This window comes from Aotus nancymaae, unplaced genomic scaffold, assembly GCF_030222135.1.
Source record: "Aotus nancymaae isolate 86718 unplaced genomic scaffold, 86718_ANA_hifiasm-v0.15.2.pri h1tg000057l, whole genome shotgun sequence".
Classification (NCBI taxonomy): domain Eukaryota; kingdom Metazoa; phylum Chordata; class Mammalia; order Primates; family Aotidae; genus Aotus; species Aotus nancymaae.
In genome coordinates, this window is record NW_026988471.1 from 56,258,189 (window position 1) to 56,277,316 (window position 19,128).

Sequence of the window (19,128 nt, forward strand, 5' to 3'; positions counted from 1 at the left end):
CTCACTAATTTTGGGTTTCTTGAGGACTGGCCAAGCTAGGGTGGGCTTGGCTAGAACAGCTCTATACCTCATGGTTCTCTTTCTCCTCCTAGAATCAACTGGCTAGTGAACACGTTTTTCTCCTGGCAAGGGCAGAAGTGAAAACAAACAGAAGCCTGCATGAACTCTTGAGGCCTAAATTTTGAAGTGGCACATTGTCACTTTGTAACATTTTGTTGATCAAAGAGAGTCACTGAGCTGAACTCAAAGTCAAGAAGTGGGAAAATAAACTCTACCCCACTTACGGAAAGGGTTGCAAAGTATACAGCAACAGGCTTGGTTATAGAAAAGCATGAAAAATTGGGGTTTTAATACAGGGAAGGATGAAAAATAATGCAATTTGCCAAATCTGCTGTTTGTTCTTCATTATTTCTGAATAGAGACAGGAATGCTAAATGTTAACAAAGAAATATAGGACAGTATAGATTCCTCTATCATGTGATTACATATAATCATAAGTAGTCTTTTAACTAAAATGGACATGAAGGAGGGATAAAGAAGAATAAGGCAATAATTTCTTGAAAGTTTAAAATAAATGCCACTACTTACAACCATTTTGTAGATATACGACAGAATAAAGAAATAAAACATCTTATGCAACATATGATTACAGCTGTTATTCCTTTCACAAAATGTTCTCTTATTGTACAGGATATTTTTAGTAAGATAAGTCATTTTTCATTTTTTTCTTATCTCAATTCAAGCTCTATTTCTTATGGGATTACTTTGGGCAGCCAAGTATTTTATAGTTTGATGGTGCCCTTTCAGGACCTTCCCTAACATAAAAGATACTTTTTAAAAAATAGTTTTATTCTGTATTCTGTAATTGCTTCCATTTCAGGCTCGTTTTTCTCAGGCTGTATAAGGGAATCTAATCAAGTTTAGGAATTGAATTGTGTGCTATGTCTTCAAAGCTTAAAATAACCGCTTTCGTGTTCTTTTCATTAGAAAATCTGGATATTTTTATTAATTTTCCCCAATTTTTATGTTTCCTCTAACTTTTGCAAGACCACTGTATAGGACTGTACATTCAGCTGTGGATTTTAGTATAAAAATGTACCAAAGTAGGGTTATTCTAATGTCCTCTTTCAACTAATAGCAATTGCTTTATGTAACATATGAAAAGGAAAAGTAAGATTTTTAAATACTATTTTAATTATTTGAAATGCTCAATTGTCCAAAAATAAAAGAGAAACAGCCACTCTGAAAGCAGGCTTGCTTTTTTTTACATATATATTTATTTTATTTTATATATTTATGTAATAAAATGTGATTCTTTGATATATGTGTATACATTATGGAGTGACAAAATCAAGCTAATTAAAGTGCTCATCACCTTACATAATTATTTATTTTCGATAACATTTAAAATCTACTCTCTTCACAATTTTTAAGTATACAACACATTATTATTTACTATAGTAATCAAGCTGTACAACAGATTTCTAGAAGTAATTCCTTCTAACTGAAATTTTGTACTCTTTCACCAATATCTGACCAACCAACCCCCGAGCCCCCAGCCCCTGGTAACCACAATACTACTCTCTGCTTCTATGAGTTTGACTATTTTAAATTCCACATAAATGTGAGATCATGTGGTATTTTTCTTTCTGTTCCTGGCTTATTTTACATAGCATCATGTCCTTCAGGTTTATCTGTGTCATTAAAAATGACAGGATTTCCTTTTTTTAAGGCTGAATAATATTTAAATATTATAAATATATATATACCTATATCTGGCATTTGTCCCCATGTTATCCCTCCCCAACATATTTCATTGTGTACATATACTACATTTTCTTTATTCATTTGTGTGTTTATGGACACACATTTATGTCTTATCATTGTGCTCGTGAATACTGCCACTATGAACATGGGAATACAGATATATCTTCAGCATACTGATTTTATTCCCTTTGGATTTATATATGTAAGGGGACTTGCTGTATCATATGGTAGTTCCATATTTAATTTTTTGAGGAATCTCCATGCCATTTTCCATAATAGTTATATTAATTTATATTTCCACCATCAGTGGGCAAAGGTTCCATCTTCTCCACATTCTTGCCAATAGTTGTTATCTTTCATTTTTTGATAATAGCTATTCTAATAGTTGAGAGATAATATCTCATAGTGTTTTTACTATGCATATCTAATAATTAGTGAAGTTGAACATTTTTTCATATACCTTTTGGTCATTTCAATATTTCAATGTCTTTTTTTTTGAGATAGGTCTATTCAGGTCCTTAGTCCAATTTTTTTTTTTTTTGAAATGGAGTCTTGCTCTGTCACCCAGGCTGGAGTACAGTGGTACAATCTCAGCTCACGGCAACCTCCACCTCCTGAGTTCAAGCAATTCTCCTGCCTCAGCCTCCTAAGTAGTTGGGATTAGAGGCATGCACCATCACACCCAGCTAATTTTTGTTTGTTTGTATTTTTAGTAGAGACAGATTTCAACCATGTTAGCCAGACTGGTCTCAAACTCCTGACCTCAAGTGATCTACCCACCTTGGCCTCCCAAAGTGCTGGGATTACAGGTGTGAGCTACAATGCCCGGCCCCTTAGTCCATTTTATAATCAACTTATTTGTTTTCTTGCTATTGAGTTTTTTTGTTTTGTTTTGTTTTGTTGTAGTTTCTTATGTATTTTGCACTTGATCTTAGCCAAAAAAAAAAAAAAAAAAAAAAAAAATGCATTGACTTTCTTATATATTTTGGATATAAACATCTTAGGTTTGTCAATATTTTATCTCATTCTCTTAGGTTGTCTCTTCGTTCTGTTGATTGTTTTCCTTGCTGTGTTGATTGAGTTTTTGTTTGATACAGTCCCATTTATGTTTGCTTTCCTTGCCTATGATTTTGAGATCATAGACAACAAATCATTGCCAAGACCAGATTGTGGTGCTTTTTTTCCCACTGTTCACACCTGTATTTCAAGTTTGGAAATGAATATTTGCAAGCAGCAATACAAAAGTATTCATGAAGAATGCATAATCTCTGAAAATTATGAAAACATCCCTGCTACCAATACATTTCTAAATACAAAACTGACTACCATATTTGTTACTTCTGTGTAGCAAGAGAAGTTCATTTTTAAAACAGATAAAATTCAGTCTTTAGGTATGAATGGTATGAATGACAGTCTCTCTCTTTTTTTGTTTTTTAATTTCTTAGTCGTTTGGAATCCTTAAGCATGCAAAAGCTTTGAACAGAAGGGTTCACAAAGGAACCAGGGCTGTCTTATGGCATCCAGTTAAGCCAGAGCTGGGAATGCCTCTGGGTCATCCACATCAGGAGCAGAAGCACTTGACTTGGCCCTGCTGCCAAGGTTTGGGCGCCCACCACACCCACGTCCACCTCATCCTCCACTGTCACCACGTCCTGGGTGGTCAAGGTCTTCAAAATTGATCTCTAGCTGAGATGTTATATCATTTGCTGGCTTCCAGAAATGATGGTCCATAACCAAATCTTCAGCATGAGCCTCTTCACTCTTTGATTTATGAAGAACAAATCCCTTCTTCCACTGCCCATCTGCACCTTCATTTGGTTTTCGGATATTAAGTTCTACTTTTGCCCGGTCCTTATTTTGAATAGCTTTCCACTCATCCAAAGTCACCTGTTTTGGACCCTCCTCTTTTACCTCTTCAACTTTATTCTCGTTATTTTCAGTGTCGGCCACTGGATGATGTTCTTCAGCTTCAGGTGTTTCCTCAGTGACATTTGATTGATCCAAGTCAGTTAATTCGCCTTGGACAGTTCCCCAGTTGTGAGATCCGCTACCTCCACATTTGTCCTCGTGCTTCAGGCCAGATCTATCACTTCCACTATGCCTATCAAATTCACGTTTACCACGAGAATCAAATCCATCTCCTCTGCCCATTCCAAGTCCACGGCCTCCTCGATCTCTTCCAAGACCACCACAACTTTGAATAGGTTGGTCAATAATCGGTCTATCAACTGAAAATTCGCCTTTTCACCCTTTTCTTCAAGTAGGTTTTCAAATCATCGTTCACGAGGTGGTCACCTTTCTGGTCTTCTATCAGTTATTTTCACTTCACCCTGTAGTTGTTGATCAGGTCTTCTTCCAACTCGTCTTATTCCTTTTTTTTTTTTATTGCATTTTAGGTTTTGGGGTACATGTGAAGAACATGCAAGATTGTTGCATAGGTACACACATGGCAGTGTGATTTGCTGCCTTCCTCCCCATCACCTGTATCTGGCATTTCTCACCATGCTATCTCTCCCCAACTCCCCACCCCCCACTCTCCCGCCCCTATTTCCCCCTGACAGACCCCAGTGTGTGATGCTCCCCTCCCTGTGTCCATGTGTTCTCATTGTTCAACACCCACCTATGAGTGAGAACATGCGGTGTTTGATTTTCTGTTTTTGTGTCAGTTTGCTGAGAATGATGGTTTCCAGGTTCATCCGTGTCCCTACAAAGGACACAAACTCATCTTTTTTGATGGCTGCGTAATATTCCATGGTGTATTTGTGTCACATTTTCCCTGTCCAGTCTATCATCGATGGGCATTTGGGTTGGTTCCTTCTTTCTTAAGCGCCACGAGTGGCTGCGTCTCCTCTTTCTTGTCAACCACACCAACGCTGGGGGGCAGCGGGTCCTTGCGGTCTTTCTGGGACTCCTTGCACAGCTGCTTGCCTGCCGCCTTGGAGCTGGTCTGTGCTGCGGCCTGAGCTGTGCTCTTGGCCCCAGGGCCCCCAACTCCGCCCCGCCGGCTTCTTTTTTCTTGTTCTCCGCTGCCTTCAACACCTCGAAGGGGTCTGATTTGTTGTCAAATAACCAGTCCAATCGGTTAGTGACCCATTCCTCCACGGATTGCAGCGGGCCACCGAGCCAAGAGTCTCTGGTAAGTTTTAAATGTTCTAAATTTTCTATTCTATTCCTCCATTGTTTTGCAAAGTCCCTTCTTCTAAGGTTCTCAGAGAAGTCAATATAAAGAAATTTTATGGATACAAGTCATAAATTATAGTTTAAAAAGAGATTTTAGAGTTCATTTAGTTTACTCCTTGTTGTTCAAGATAAATTAAGTGTAGGAGACTGGTAGCTCAGTTTGTCAAGAGAATACCTGAGACTGTGGCCTTAGACAGACATAGATACCAATACCATGTTTGCTACTCAGAGACTATGTGACTTGGAACAGATCACCTAGCTCTTCGGAGTTTCAGTTTCATTACCTGCTAAATGGGGAATTATAACATTATAACATCTTGGAAATGCAATTTTGAAAATTAAATTAGTAAACATAAATTCAAGGAGCCTCAACTGTAAACGATATTCCTTAAGGACATATAGCTAGATATTTTCAGATATGCAAAATCAGAAATTTCTAACTTCCAGTACAGTTACCATTCCCCATGTTCACCTCTGCTTCAAGAAGTGTAAAATTTACTGGTAATAAAGGAGTCTCATACAGAGTGTTTACATTACAATGTACAGTGATGATACAGAACAAACCTACAGATCAAAAAGAGATTGGCCATTTTCTGTCAAAAGAGGTAGAGACAAGAGAAACAACAATATAATATAGGAATCCCTGATATCTGAAGCAGATTGGAAGCAGCTACATTTAGATTATCTCTCTGTGTCTCTGTCTCTGTCTCTCTCTTTCTCTCTCACCTCCAGAACATAGTAAGCAAGATATATTAATCAAAATGTGTCATTTCAGCATATCAGACTTGGATAAAAATAAACTAAATGAAAGCCAAAAAGGGGGAAATTCTGAGTTCTTTTTCTCTCATTCACTCACCCTTCTAGAGCATTTTTCCAATGCAGAATGTTCTGACATCTCAGTAATGACTGTAATATCCTGTTAGAGCAAACACCTCTCAGACCTGATTCTGCTGCAGACCTAAAATGAGGTGTTTCTTAGTGATAAGTGAATTTCTATTGAAGAACATTTGAAAGAGAGATTCACAGTTTTCTTTCACCATTCTCTATGCAAAAAAAAAAAAAAAAAATACCCTATCCAATCAAACATTGGAATGTGCTTTTCACCGCTGTAACACTGTACTACCACTCTACGTTGTGAGGCTCGATTTATAGGAATAGTTAGTATTTATTAAGCACTCACTCTATGCCAAGCTCTCTGCTAGGGGCTGTATATGTGTTATCTAGTGCAATCCTCAAAGCAGAAGAGTTAAGCATCAGGATGCTTATTTTTTAAAGAGACAACAGTTTTTTAAAGATGATTTATTCATTAATTAATTTATTTTTCAACTTTTATTATAGGTTTAGTAGGAACATGTGCAGGACTGTTACACAAGTATATTGTATGCTGCTGAGGTTTGGAGTATGAATGAATCCGTCTCCCAGGTAGTGACCACAGTATCCAATAGGTAGTTTTTCGGCCCCTTGCCTCTTTCTTTCCTTCCTCTTGTATTCCCCAGGGTCTATTGTTCTCATCTTTATGTCCACATGTACTTGATGTTTAGCTTCCAGTTATAAATGAGAACATGTAGTATTTGGTTATCTGTTTCTGTATTAGGTCACTTAGGATAATGGCCTCCACCTGCATCCATGTTGCTGCAAAGAATATGATTTTATTCTTTTTATGGTTCCATAGTATTGGATAAAGAAAATGTCATACAATCCAGAGTTGATTGGGCCACATTTTCTTTATCCAATCCAGAATTGATTGGCATCTAGCAAATGTCTTTGCTGTTGTGACTAGCACTGTGATGAACATATGGATACATGTGTCTTGTTGGTAGAATGACCAAATTCACAGATTGGTTTCCTTTGGGTATATACCTGGTAGTGGCATTGCTGGATCCAATGACAGTTTAACTCTTAGTTCTCTGAGAAATATTCAAACTACTCTTCCGAGTGGCTGAACTAATTTACATTCCCACTATCAGTGCATAAGTATCCCCCTTTCTCCACAGCCTTTCCAGTATCTGCTGCTTTTGAACATTTTAGCAAAACTCATTCTGAGTGGTGTGAGATGATGTCTCATTGTGGTTTTGATTTGCATTTATCTGATGATTAGTGATTATGAGCATTTTTAAAATATATTTGTTGGCTGCTTGTATGTTTTGTTTTGAGAAGTGTGTGTTCATGTCTTTTTGCCACTTTTTAATGGGGTGTCTCTTGCTTGTTGATTTATTTAAGTTCCTTATAGATTCTGGATATTTGGCCTTTGCCAGATGCATAGTTCATGAATATTTTCTCCTGTTTTCTATGTTGTTTGTTTACTCCCTTTATAGTTTCTCTTGCTGTGCAGAAGCTCTTTAATTAGGTCCCATTTATCAATGTGGTGTTGTTGCAGTTGCTTTTGAGGATTTAGCTATAAATTCTTCTCCAGGGCCAATATTGAGAAGGAATTTTTCTAAGTTTTCTTCTAGAATCATTTTTTTTAATATAACTTTTATTTTAAGTTCAAGGGTACATGTGCAGACTTGTTATATAGGTAAACTTGTGTCATGGGGGTTTGTTGTACAGATTATTTTGTCACCCAAGTATTAAGTCTTGTACCCATTAGTTATTTTTCCTGTCTAACATTTGCCTTTAATCTGACTTCAGTTAATTTTTGTATAGGATGAACGGTTGGGATCCACTTTCCTTTTTCTGCATATGGATAGCCAGTCATCCTAGCACCATTTACTGAATGAAAAATCCTTTCCCCATTGTTTATTTTTGCTGACTTGTCAAAGATCAGATTGTTTTAGGTGTGCAGTTTATTTCTGGCTTCTCTATTCTGTTCCATTGGTCTACCCGTCTATTTTTATAATAATGCCATACTGTTTTGGTCACAGCAGTCTTACAGTATAGTTTCAAGTTAGGTAACACGATGCCTCTGACTTTGTTCTTTTTGCTCAGGATTTCTTTGGCTATCAGGACTCTTTTTATTACATAAAAATTTTAGAATCATTTTTTCCTAAATCCATGAAAAAATGACATTGGTAGTTTGATAGGAATAGCACTGAATCTGTAAATTGCTTTGGGCAGTATGGCCATTTTCATGATATTTATTCTTCCTATCCATGAGCATAAAAATACCTAGGAATGCAGCTAAGCAAGAAGGTGAAAAATCTCTGCAATTAGAATTACAAAACACTGCTAAAAGAAATAAGAGATAACACAACAAACAGAGGTGACAGTTTTAAAGAGCTCTAATATCTAACTATGGCTGATAGAGAGTGTAAGGTGCTAACCTAGGGTATAAGCTGAACTTCAACATCAAGGTCTATCCATGGAGATTAACTTCCTGAGAAAATGTTATGATGAACTTAATGTATATAAGCTGCCAAGCATTGGAACAGTAAGTTCAAAGATATTTCTCATTTGTGTATAAGCTTCATTTAGTGGGGGTCTACACTCCATGAAAATTTGTGAACTGAATTATCCCTAGTGATTACAGAAACCACAGTCCTCATTGCCTACCAATATGTTTGGTTAAACTATATTCACAGAGATAATTTAATTGCAAGTGAATGTAACTTAGTTGTTTTCTAATCTGAAATCATTTAAAAAATATTTTTAAAATATTCATACTTATACACATACTTAATTTTTATGAGGGCATAAAAATAACAACACATATCTTGGATATTTTATCATGCTTTAAAAAAAAATTGTACTTCACTCTACATTTTCTCTTTTCCCTGAATCTACATTAGCTCACCTGTACCCTAAATTTCATAATTCCTATATATCATTTATTTCTGCTTTCTTTCCCAGAGAATACGTATATATATAACATATATTTATATGTGTATATACACACACACTATGTCTTAGTCTGTTCAAGCTGCTATAACAAAAATAATGTAAACTGAGTAGGCCATAAACACCAGAAATTTATTTCTCACAATTCTGGGATCTGAGAAGTCCAAATTTGAAGTATATGTGGTATCTGGAAAGGGCTCTCTTTCCAGCTCATAGATGATGCCTTTTAGCTGTGTTCTCACATGTGGAGGAGGGTGAGAAGTCACTCTCAGGCCTCCTTTATAAGGACACTAATGTCATTCATGAGCACCCCTAATTATTTCCCAAATACCTCACCTCCTGGTACTATCACCTTGTGGGTAAGATTTCAATAAAAATTTTGGGGAGACATAAACATTCAGATCATAATACATCACAGACAGACAGACAGACAGACACACACACACACACACACACACACACACTACAAATACCTAGCCCAGTTGCATTTTTTGAACAAGACATTTGAAAGAATCTTTGTAATTTGCAAGTGCTTTTGGTCTCACATGTTATTTAATAATTTTGGAATCTTTTTTGAATACAGCATTTTCTTCTACAGAAATGCCCATTTATGTTAGTATATTTACTAAGCAAATCACATACTCCTCACTATAAGAGAAAAATCAAGATGATTATGTATTAAATTCTCACATATATAATGGAGTCTGCTTTTGAACCTGACTGGATTCTACCGATCAATTTGTCTATTGCTAGTTTACATCAATGCCACATTAATTTTATTAATGTAGCTTTATATTGCATTCTAATATCCAGTTGTAGTTTTTATACATTGTAACTTTTTTCTGTCTCATACTTTTCCTATCACATATTAGTTATTTGTTTTTCTTATAAAATCTAAAATAAATTTTGCAGTCAAGTGGTTATTTTATTTTTGTATTTACTGCAATCAGTGTTGCAATAATTGTGGTCGATACTTTGGTCTAGTTTCTGATTTTAATTGAAATGCAGTTAGAGTTGCTGATTTGGGATAATATTTGCCACTATTGTTGGTAAACAATCTTTCTTACAGTTAAGTGGGTCTCTACTTTTCTGTATTACTTAGAATTTTTAAAAATAGAAGTGTATTTCTAAATTTTATCAAATACGCTTTTATATCTTTAATCTTGTGCTTTTTCTTTGTGTTGCAAATGCCTTTGGGCGTCTTATTTTCTTAATGAGTCATCTAATGATAGATCAAATAAAATTTCATTTTTTAACTGAGGAAATAAATGATGGTGTTTTAAAGTCATTAAATAACTTTTTATTAAGAGTAACCCTATCCTCTTTTGCAATAAAAAGGCAAGAACCAAGAAAATTTGGACCATGGCATTTTCATTTATGGAAAATAATACTGATATAAGTAGATAATTGGCTGGGCCTTTGGCTTCATTTCTGTTTCAAAAGGAATTAGTAACTCTTCCATCCCTTTTTTTTCTTATTTTTATCATAGCTTAAGTACAATATAGTTAAAGTATATGTTAGTATATTTGCATCTCACAGTAAATTATATATCCTTAGGGGCAAAATTCTCTCTCTTTTTTTTTTTTTTGTACATAATAGTGCTTAGCATCCTGCCCCAGGACATAATAGTTGTTCAACAAACAGTTGTTGAATAATAGAGCTGTTTATTTATCTCTTGTCTTTAGAATGCCAGAATGAGAAGAAAATGTTAAAATGTTGAATAAACATAGGTATGTATTTTGATGACTGTCTTCTTAAAAGTTAAGTCTTTTCTAAGGGAGTTTAAAAGTTAACTCGCTTTCTAAGGAATTAGGAATGTTGTTCTGCTGACAAGGAAAATTTGCTGTGATTCTGGCTGAGCCATAATGAATTCTATACCATCTGTTAAGGATTAACAAGAAATAGAAAAGCAATGGATGGTAAGTGTACTTAGATCAAATATCTAATCAATAAGCATCTCCAATCTACTTGAAACGTCTGTAAAGTTTTAACTGCTTCTTTATCTTTAGTATCGTAGAAAATGAACCAAAACTTCAGCAACCTCTTCCAGTTTTGTAGTACTCAAAGTATACTCACCAGAGAAACTGGGCTTTAGGACAAAAATTCTTATAGAAAGTGAAGATTGTATGAGCCAAATAACAAAAAAGCTAGTACATTTACCTGATATAAACAGTCAAGCTGGTAGTTTATTGTTGACCGCTTAAATCTTTTCATGGATTGTCAGTGTATATTTTGTGTAGAAATGGAATAAGAACATGCAGAATTCAGAGCTCTCCCAGGAATTTACCTCAGTCCTTTACAGTATTTAAAAAAACTATTCTGTAAATGCAGCCAGTATAATGTAAAATAAATTGCTTATTTCAACCTGTAAATACTCAGGATTGACTACATTGAAAGAATGGAAATTATATTTTTTGACTGCATACTTCCTAAAAGTGATATGTCTCTTAAAGGGGTATATTAAGTTAAAATGAGGCCATTAAGATAGGTCCTAATCCAATTTCACTGGTGTCCAGATAAGAAGAGGAAATCTGAACACATTGACACCTGGAATGAGCACTCATGGTGGAAAGAACATGTTACGCAGTGAGAAGGCAGCCATGCACAAGCCAAGAAGCGGGGCCTCAGAAGAAACAAATCTGCTGACATCTTGATCTTGGATTTCTGGTGTTCAGAACTGTAAGAAAATTAATTTCTTTTGTTTAAGTCAGTCAGTCAGTGGCATTTTATCATGGCAGCCCTGGCAAACTAGTATACCTTACATAGCAAAAAGTGTTCTGCAGAGGAATAATCCACCAGTCTAACCTCTCCATCCACGTTAAATTAAGGATCCTAAAATTGGGAAATTATCTGAATTATCTGGTGGATCCTAAATGCCATCACATACATCCCTGTAAGAAGTATACAGAGGGATATTTGAATACAGAAAGGACAGAAGTTGAAGTGAAGATGGAAGAAGAGATTGAAGTGATGCAGCTACAAGCCAAGAAAAGGAGGGACAAGCATATCACTCTCCCTGGGAGCCTCCAGAAGAAAGCCCTCCTAACATATTAATTTTAGTCCTACAAGACTCAAATTTGAGTCTTTGATTGTGACCTCCAGAACTGTGAGAGAAGAAACGTGTTGTTTCAACTACCAAAAAATAAAATAAAATAAATTTGTTTCAAATATATCTTCAGAGTCCCATCTGTGAAAATCACAAATTTAAATATTAATAAAATCATAAAAACATGTTTTCTTCTTTTACTCTAAGCTGAATATTTTACCTACTTTGCAAAATGCACTCCCCCCACCCCCACCCCAGCAACATATCCCAGTGGCTATGCCCTTGAAATCCTTTGGCAAAATACACACACACATGCACACACTCACATACACACACTCACACACCCCTTGTATTCTATACTAAGGACAAAGTATTTCTGTTCTGTTTTTGATATCTCTTTGAGACAGTGTAAAGAGAGTAAGTATTCCTAGTTTTTCTGAAGATATCCTAAAACAAAAAGTTTAATTGCCTAAACAGACACTGGTATTTCTAAATTGTAGCCTTTCCCTGAACACCCACCACATCACAGCTATCTTCTCTCCAAATTAGCAATTATTGATCCATTCAATTATTCATTGATTTAGTCAATAATTATTTTTGAATACCTATTACATGTCAGGAACTAGAGAGAGTGATAGAACAATTTTAATCCTCACAGTTTACAAAAGCTGTTTGAATATTTAAATTTATATATAAATATATTTATAAATATTATATGTTATATAAAATATATTTATAAATGTATAATGTATAAATTTAAATTATGTTAATTTAAATATATATATAATAAATATATTATTTATGTATGAGATATATAAATTTTTATATATATATAATATAGAAATACTCTAAGATAAAAATTTGTGTGCACAATGGCAGTAACCAGTTATGGTGACAGGGACAAAATGTAGATGGTGTTGCAGCACTGGAAGCAAGAAGCAGGTAAAAGGACCCAAAATTACTTTATAAGGGAAATTGAAAAGGTGGCATGTTTATTTTGAGGATTTACTTATTGAGTTTTATTGCAGTTGCTGTTTGAAATGCCTAAACCTTCCAGTATATGAGGCAATTGAGAGAGAAGTGATCTTTGAGCAGGCTGGCATAAAGTTGATGCTTGGTCTCAGGGTGAATTAAAAGTTCTATTGACGATAAGCCATTTCAAATCAAAGAAAGAAAAAGAGAAATGAAATTCAGACATTTCTCTAATTAACCTTGCCTACACTTCTGATATCTTGGATTCATGGCAAGTGTCCTGCCTTTTGAAGATTCCAGTATTTGTTATATCATTTTTTCTGCTAACAAGAGAGTTTGGATGCATAGATTGCATGTAATTTTTCTACTACAGGTAGACAGTTCAGATACCAGTGTGTCCCATGCAGCTAAACACATAATTTATTTTCTGAATAGATAAAAGATGATTTGCTAATAGCATTAGGTAGCTCAGTAAGAAAACAAGTTGTGTAATGAGAGATCTACCACAAGCTGGGAAGTAGCGTCCAGCAAAGAAATCTATCAAAGGCTTATCTAGCACTGGTAGAAGAAGTAACTGAGATTTGTTTTTACCCATCTGACTTCTAATGAAACTGTGTTTTATTTTAAAACTCACTTGCTTACATGGGAAATAGAAAATGAAATACATTATTGATTTGGTATTTTTTTAATCCGTGATGTAATGTAACTATATTCTCAGTCTGCTGGAGTAGGACCATAGCAGTTATTATTTAAAATATCCCTTAATGTAGGTCTCCTCATTTCAGATATTAGCTTAAATCTCAAGCTTAGCAAATCATATGTTTGTTCTTTGCAAATATTCTATTGCATTCCAAGCATGGCTGGGGATCGTTTCACTAAGACTTGGTATTAGAAAAATGAAGAATCGGATTGCATCCTCTAAACAAAATTGGGTGTAATAAACACATGAAAGAAAATCATGTAATACTTTCTATTTCTACCAAAATCTAATGAATGTACAGCTACTGAGCCTCCACTATTTGAAAGGCCAGATGCTACTGGTGACACATAGGTGAATCAGGCACATGCCAACCTTGAAGCTGCTTATGACTCAGTTATGGAAATTAGACACAAACACATGAAAAGTCAAATTATAATTTAGTAGAATTAGTATTAGAGACCAATATCTGATTGATTACCAAATAAATTAAACTATCAACTACTTTTTGTGGCCTCACTACCATTAAAATAGTTCTATTGAACTTTCTCCTTTTAGGTATTTACCTATAAAGTTTACAAAGAAAAGCATTGCTAATTCTAGGAGAGTGTCATTTTTGTGATTCTCTCAAAGCACTGAGCACAGCTAGAAGATGACTTATTTTCACTACTAACAGCTGCTGAAGCTCTTGCTGCAGTCCCTGGTTGAGCATCTCCTTCCAATAGCAATTATATTATGTCTTCTTTTATTGTAGCAGGTGCTGAAGCATGTAGGGTGATTTGGTATTGTGACAGAGCTGATCCTATTTGCTGGCAAGGTAAGTTTGTTTTCTTCATTCTTTGAGTCAACTAGCTTGTTAGGGGCCTCTGAGGAGCAGCTAAAGAAGCAATGATCCTCTTGAAAATGTCTGCTATGATGAGCATTCACTGGGGACCTAAGACTACCTTATAAAATACTATCTATAAAGTGACCTCCATAAGGAGGAAGGAGAGGGGGAAGAAAAGAAAGGCTCTATTAACATTATCTTCAGACATGTGTTATAGAGAAGGTGTTGGGCTCCCCTTCTTCTTCCTAAGTGAACTCTAATTCAGAAAACATGCCCTAATATAGATCCTCTTTGAGTTCAAGGAGTTATAACACATATCTCTATATAAAACAGTCACAAACTTACTAATGAATTGTATTTTTCTGAATTTCTTTGTATGCTTTGGCACTCTCTATAATATCACAGGCATCACAAGATAATTATTTTCAGCTATAGCTGTGATAGATCTAATGCTGCTTTTCATAATTATTGAATGTCTGCTTTTGGCTTTACAATCTGACCAGAGTTAATATTTTCTTTAAACTATTAAATATCTCATCAGGAGGATATCTCTGAGATACTGGCTAAACTCATACAAAACAAAATATAAAAAGAGTAATGTTTGCCTATCTATCTATTCTTTCTTCATTCAGTTATTTCTAGATATTTTGTGTGTGCATTTGCTACGTTACAGAAGCCTGTTAGGTGCTTAAGACAGTAAATACAAATGATCTGGTACATACCATTATATACCTTAAGTATTTGAAGGAAATTTTGTGTGGTTATATTAAACAAGCAAATACAGTCAAAGCATCATACTTTAACAGTGAGGTGATGGCAAAGTACAGAGAGGGATAGAAACATAGAGCATGGAGATTTTCTATAGATTAAAAACTAGATAGAACCACATTTTTAGAGTTTCAGAGTTTGGTTCACATTTGCCAAATCTGAATTCAGGCTGACTACCAGAACAAAAAAGAATGTCAGTGGGACTCTTTGACCCTGAAGAAAATACGTGCCTTCCCAGAGTAAGGTTCATTAATTATGAAGAGCCCTGCCATAGCATTCAGTGAATGAACAATAATGAAAATAGAAAGTAAGTACTGAACAAATTGTTAAAGCTATCACAAAAAAGTTCTCCCAAGTACAAACACATTTCAAAGGAGAAGATTGGAATTTTCAGACGAGTAATACAAATCTGTCTTAGTGAGTCACATATTAACATGGATAGTTACTTGATTTCCAGTTTGTTAGACTTTCCAATCATGTAAACAAGTACATAAAATTACATAGGATTTATTTGAGTGTTTTCTTATGAAAGAAGAATACAAATCTAAGAAAGAAGGCTTGGAGAGTAAAAAGCAGTTATTGTAACCCGGAAGAATAATGAAAAGATGTCACAAATTTCCTAGCACTAACCATTAAAAGAGCCCAATTCACTCTCAGAAGTATACTTCTTTGCACAATAAATTAAATTGTCAGCCAGTCTTGCATACCACAAAGTCTACTGAATACTTCGAGTCACAGACTAGATTTTGCTTCAGAAACTTGTTTATCAAGATCCATATCAAAACCAAAACTTCAGTCTTTATTCATCCAATGTTCTTATCCTCCCCCAGGTAAAGTCTACTGCAGAAAAGAAGGGCTGTAGCGATAGAAGGGAGGCAAGGTATAAATATTTTTTCATTATTTATTTACCTTCATTATTTACCTCCATCCTATGTAGCTATAGTTCCTTTGATAGATACAGGCTTTCTTTTCAATGAAAGATAGCCTGCTTTTGCAGCTGCACAGTTTTTTGCAGCCTAATTATTTCTTGTAGAAGTTTGAGAATCCAAAGACTGTTGTTTGTTTTGCGTTGACTCTTACTTTGGGTACAATCTGACTGTGTTTTGACCAATATAATTTTCATTGAAATTGTGTGGGTCTCCCTGTAATCGTATAGGAACTCACTATATCAGACAAAAGCCACACAAACAAATCATTCTGTGATAAGCCCTAACATACCTTGGGGTTCTGCCAAGAGTGCTTAGCAGCAACTTGTAAGCTTACTAGCATCTGCTGTTTCACTGAATTATTCTCTGAGGCATTAGATTTCATGGATCTGAACTCTAAGAGATGATTCTACAGCCATATCCTGAGCTTCATTTTTAGATCATGTTTTTCAGGAAACATGATCAGGTGGAATCCATTTCCAATCCCAAACAATTTTAGGATTGTTCCCAAACAGGAGGGGCTGGAAATTCTAAAAATCAGGAATTACTGGCTCTCTTTAGTTTAGCAGCCATTCCTGTAGCTTATTTTTCTCCTCTCACACTTTACTATAAGTAGCAGGAAGACAGAAGAAGGTATTTTTTTTACTTTAAGTTCTGGGATACATGTGCAGAACACGCAGGTTTGTTACATAAGTATACATGTGCCATGGTAGTTTGCTGCACCTATCAACCCATCATCTAGGTTTTAAGCCCCACATCACTGGTCATTAGAGAAATGCAAATCAAAACCACAGTGAAAAAAAGGTTGTGTTTGTTTGTTTGAGACAGAGTCCGCTCTGTCACCTGTCACTCAGACTAGAGTACAGTGGTGCAACCTCAGCTCACTGCAACCTCTGCTTCCCGGGTTCCAGTTATTCTCTTGCTTCAGCTTCCTGAGTAGCTGGGATTATAGGCGCATGCCATCACGCCCTGCAAATTTTTATTTTAGTGGAGATCGGGTTTCACCATCTTGGTGAGACTGTTCTTGAACTCCTGACCTCATGATCCACCTATCTCAGCTTCCCAAAGTGCTGGGATTACAGGCATGAACCACCACACCCGGCCAGAAGAAGGTATCTTTAAAAGTTCCTAGAAACCAATTTAGCTTGATTATTCAATCTACTAGATACATGTTTTTTATTTTCCACATTCCCACAGATGACAGAGTTGCTATACTTTCTGCCATCAAAGATTCCCTGTTGGGCACGGTGGCTCACACATGTAATCCCAGCACTTTGGGAGACCAAGGCAGGTGGATCACTTGAGGGCAGAAGTTTGAAACCAGCCTGGTCAACATGGTGAAACCTCATCTCTACTAAAGATACAAAAATTAGCTGGGGGTGAAACCCCATCTCTACTAAAGATACAAAAATTAGCCGGGGTTTGTGGCACATGCATGTAGTCCCAGCTACTTGGGAGGCTGAGGGATGAGAGCTGAGAATTGCTTAAATCTGTGAAGCAGAGGCTGCAGTGAGCCGAGATCACACCACTGCCCTGCAGCCTGGGTGACAGAGTGAGACTGTGTCTCCAAAAAAAAAAAAAAAATCCCTATCTTCCAGATTCCAATAACATTTTTCTTACTTTTCAAGTTCCATCATTATTCTAACAGTCTGTTCATGACACTTCAGGTTTTCACTAATACTCCCACTTCTGCTCACCCGTAAGTTATAAAGCCTCTCTCACATTGTTAGATACTTATTTGGCAGCATTCCTACTTCAAGGTACAAAATTGTTATTAGTGATCTATCGCTATGTTACAAATTACCCCCAAACTTAGCAGCTTAAAAAAGCAATAGATATTTATTATCTCACAACATTTCCCTGGGCCAGGAATTCAGGAGCATCTTAGCTAGGTCCTTCTGACTTGAGTCTCTCACATTAAGTTGCTGTCAAAATGTCAAGTATGCCTTTGTTCGCCTAAAAGACTAATGGGGTCAGCAGATTCATTTCTAAAATAACTGTCACATGACTGGCAAACTGATCCTGGCTGTGACAAGAGGCCTCAATTCCTCACTCTGGGGATCTTTCTGTAGGGCCTCTTAAGTGTCCTTTTGACAAATGTTCCAAGAGAGAGCAGATCAGAAGCAGTGATGTATTTTAAGACCTAACATCAGAATTCACACCTCATCATTACCACGATATCCAACTGTTACACTAGCCAGGAGTACTTAATGTGGGAGGGGCCTACACGATGGTATAAATACCAGCGTGCAAGAGTCTTTGGGGGCCACTTTGGAGGCTTCCTACAACAAACACTTAGCTTAGTATTACAAGCTGCTTTCAAACTCTCGGAACCTGGCAAATACTTAGGCTTAACTCTTTCTGTCAGGAGACACTTTCCTGGGTTATTTAAAGAGAGCTAACTCCCACCCACCCCATCCACCCCTACCCATCCACCAGCCCCACCCCTACCCACCTCCCCTCAGCCCCCCGTTCCCCCACCAGTCACCTACTCCTACCACTCTGCAACCCCAATCGTAATGGATGTTTAGGTCTTTTACGTCCCTTTGGATTCCTCTCTATGCTGGAAATTCATCAACTACTTGTATAGCTCCAAAGCAATCTAGCTATATCTTCAGAGTTCATCTGAAAGATAAAGATCTTTTTCCTCCCAGATAGCATTTTTGTAAAGGAACTAAAATAGTCCCACTTTTGCTCATTTCCATACCTTGGTCCATATTTTTGCTCTGATGAACTCGAAGTGCCGCTCCATCCCAACACAGCCTCTCCATCTGTCAACATCTAAAAAATCCAAGTACTTTTCTTTGGCTTTCTCGTGTAGGACTGAGATACCAGTTTATAGGTTTGCCCTAGCTATAGGTGAAAAATATCACTGTCTAGCAGTCCTGATGAAGGTTCTCTCATGAATCGAGGAATATAAAAAACCTTCTGTTCCCACCCTCAGGGAGAAAGGATTCTTTCATTGGAAAATCAGACTCCAGGATTGCCCCCAAAAACAATTTGCTTCAGAGACCTATTCTCCATTTTTGCCAAACATTATTTACACCTTACCTATTAAAGCTTTGACCCAGTGATGTATTACAAAGCAATATTAAATGTTTCTCTTCTAAATTCAGACAGATTCCCTCTAAAATGTAAAATATCATTTAAATATTGTTTCTTTTTGGTA

The 19,128-nt window shown here is 36.1% G+C and overlaps 1 pseudogene; it reads right to left on the minus strand.

Annotated features, from left to right (window-relative positions):
* Window positions 1-3,291: 3,291 nt before the first annotated feature.
* Window positions 3,292-18,711, minus strand: LOC135268108 (SERPINE1 mRNA-binding protein 1-like; annotated as a pseudogene).
* Window positions 18,712-19,128: the final 417 nt, after the last annotated feature.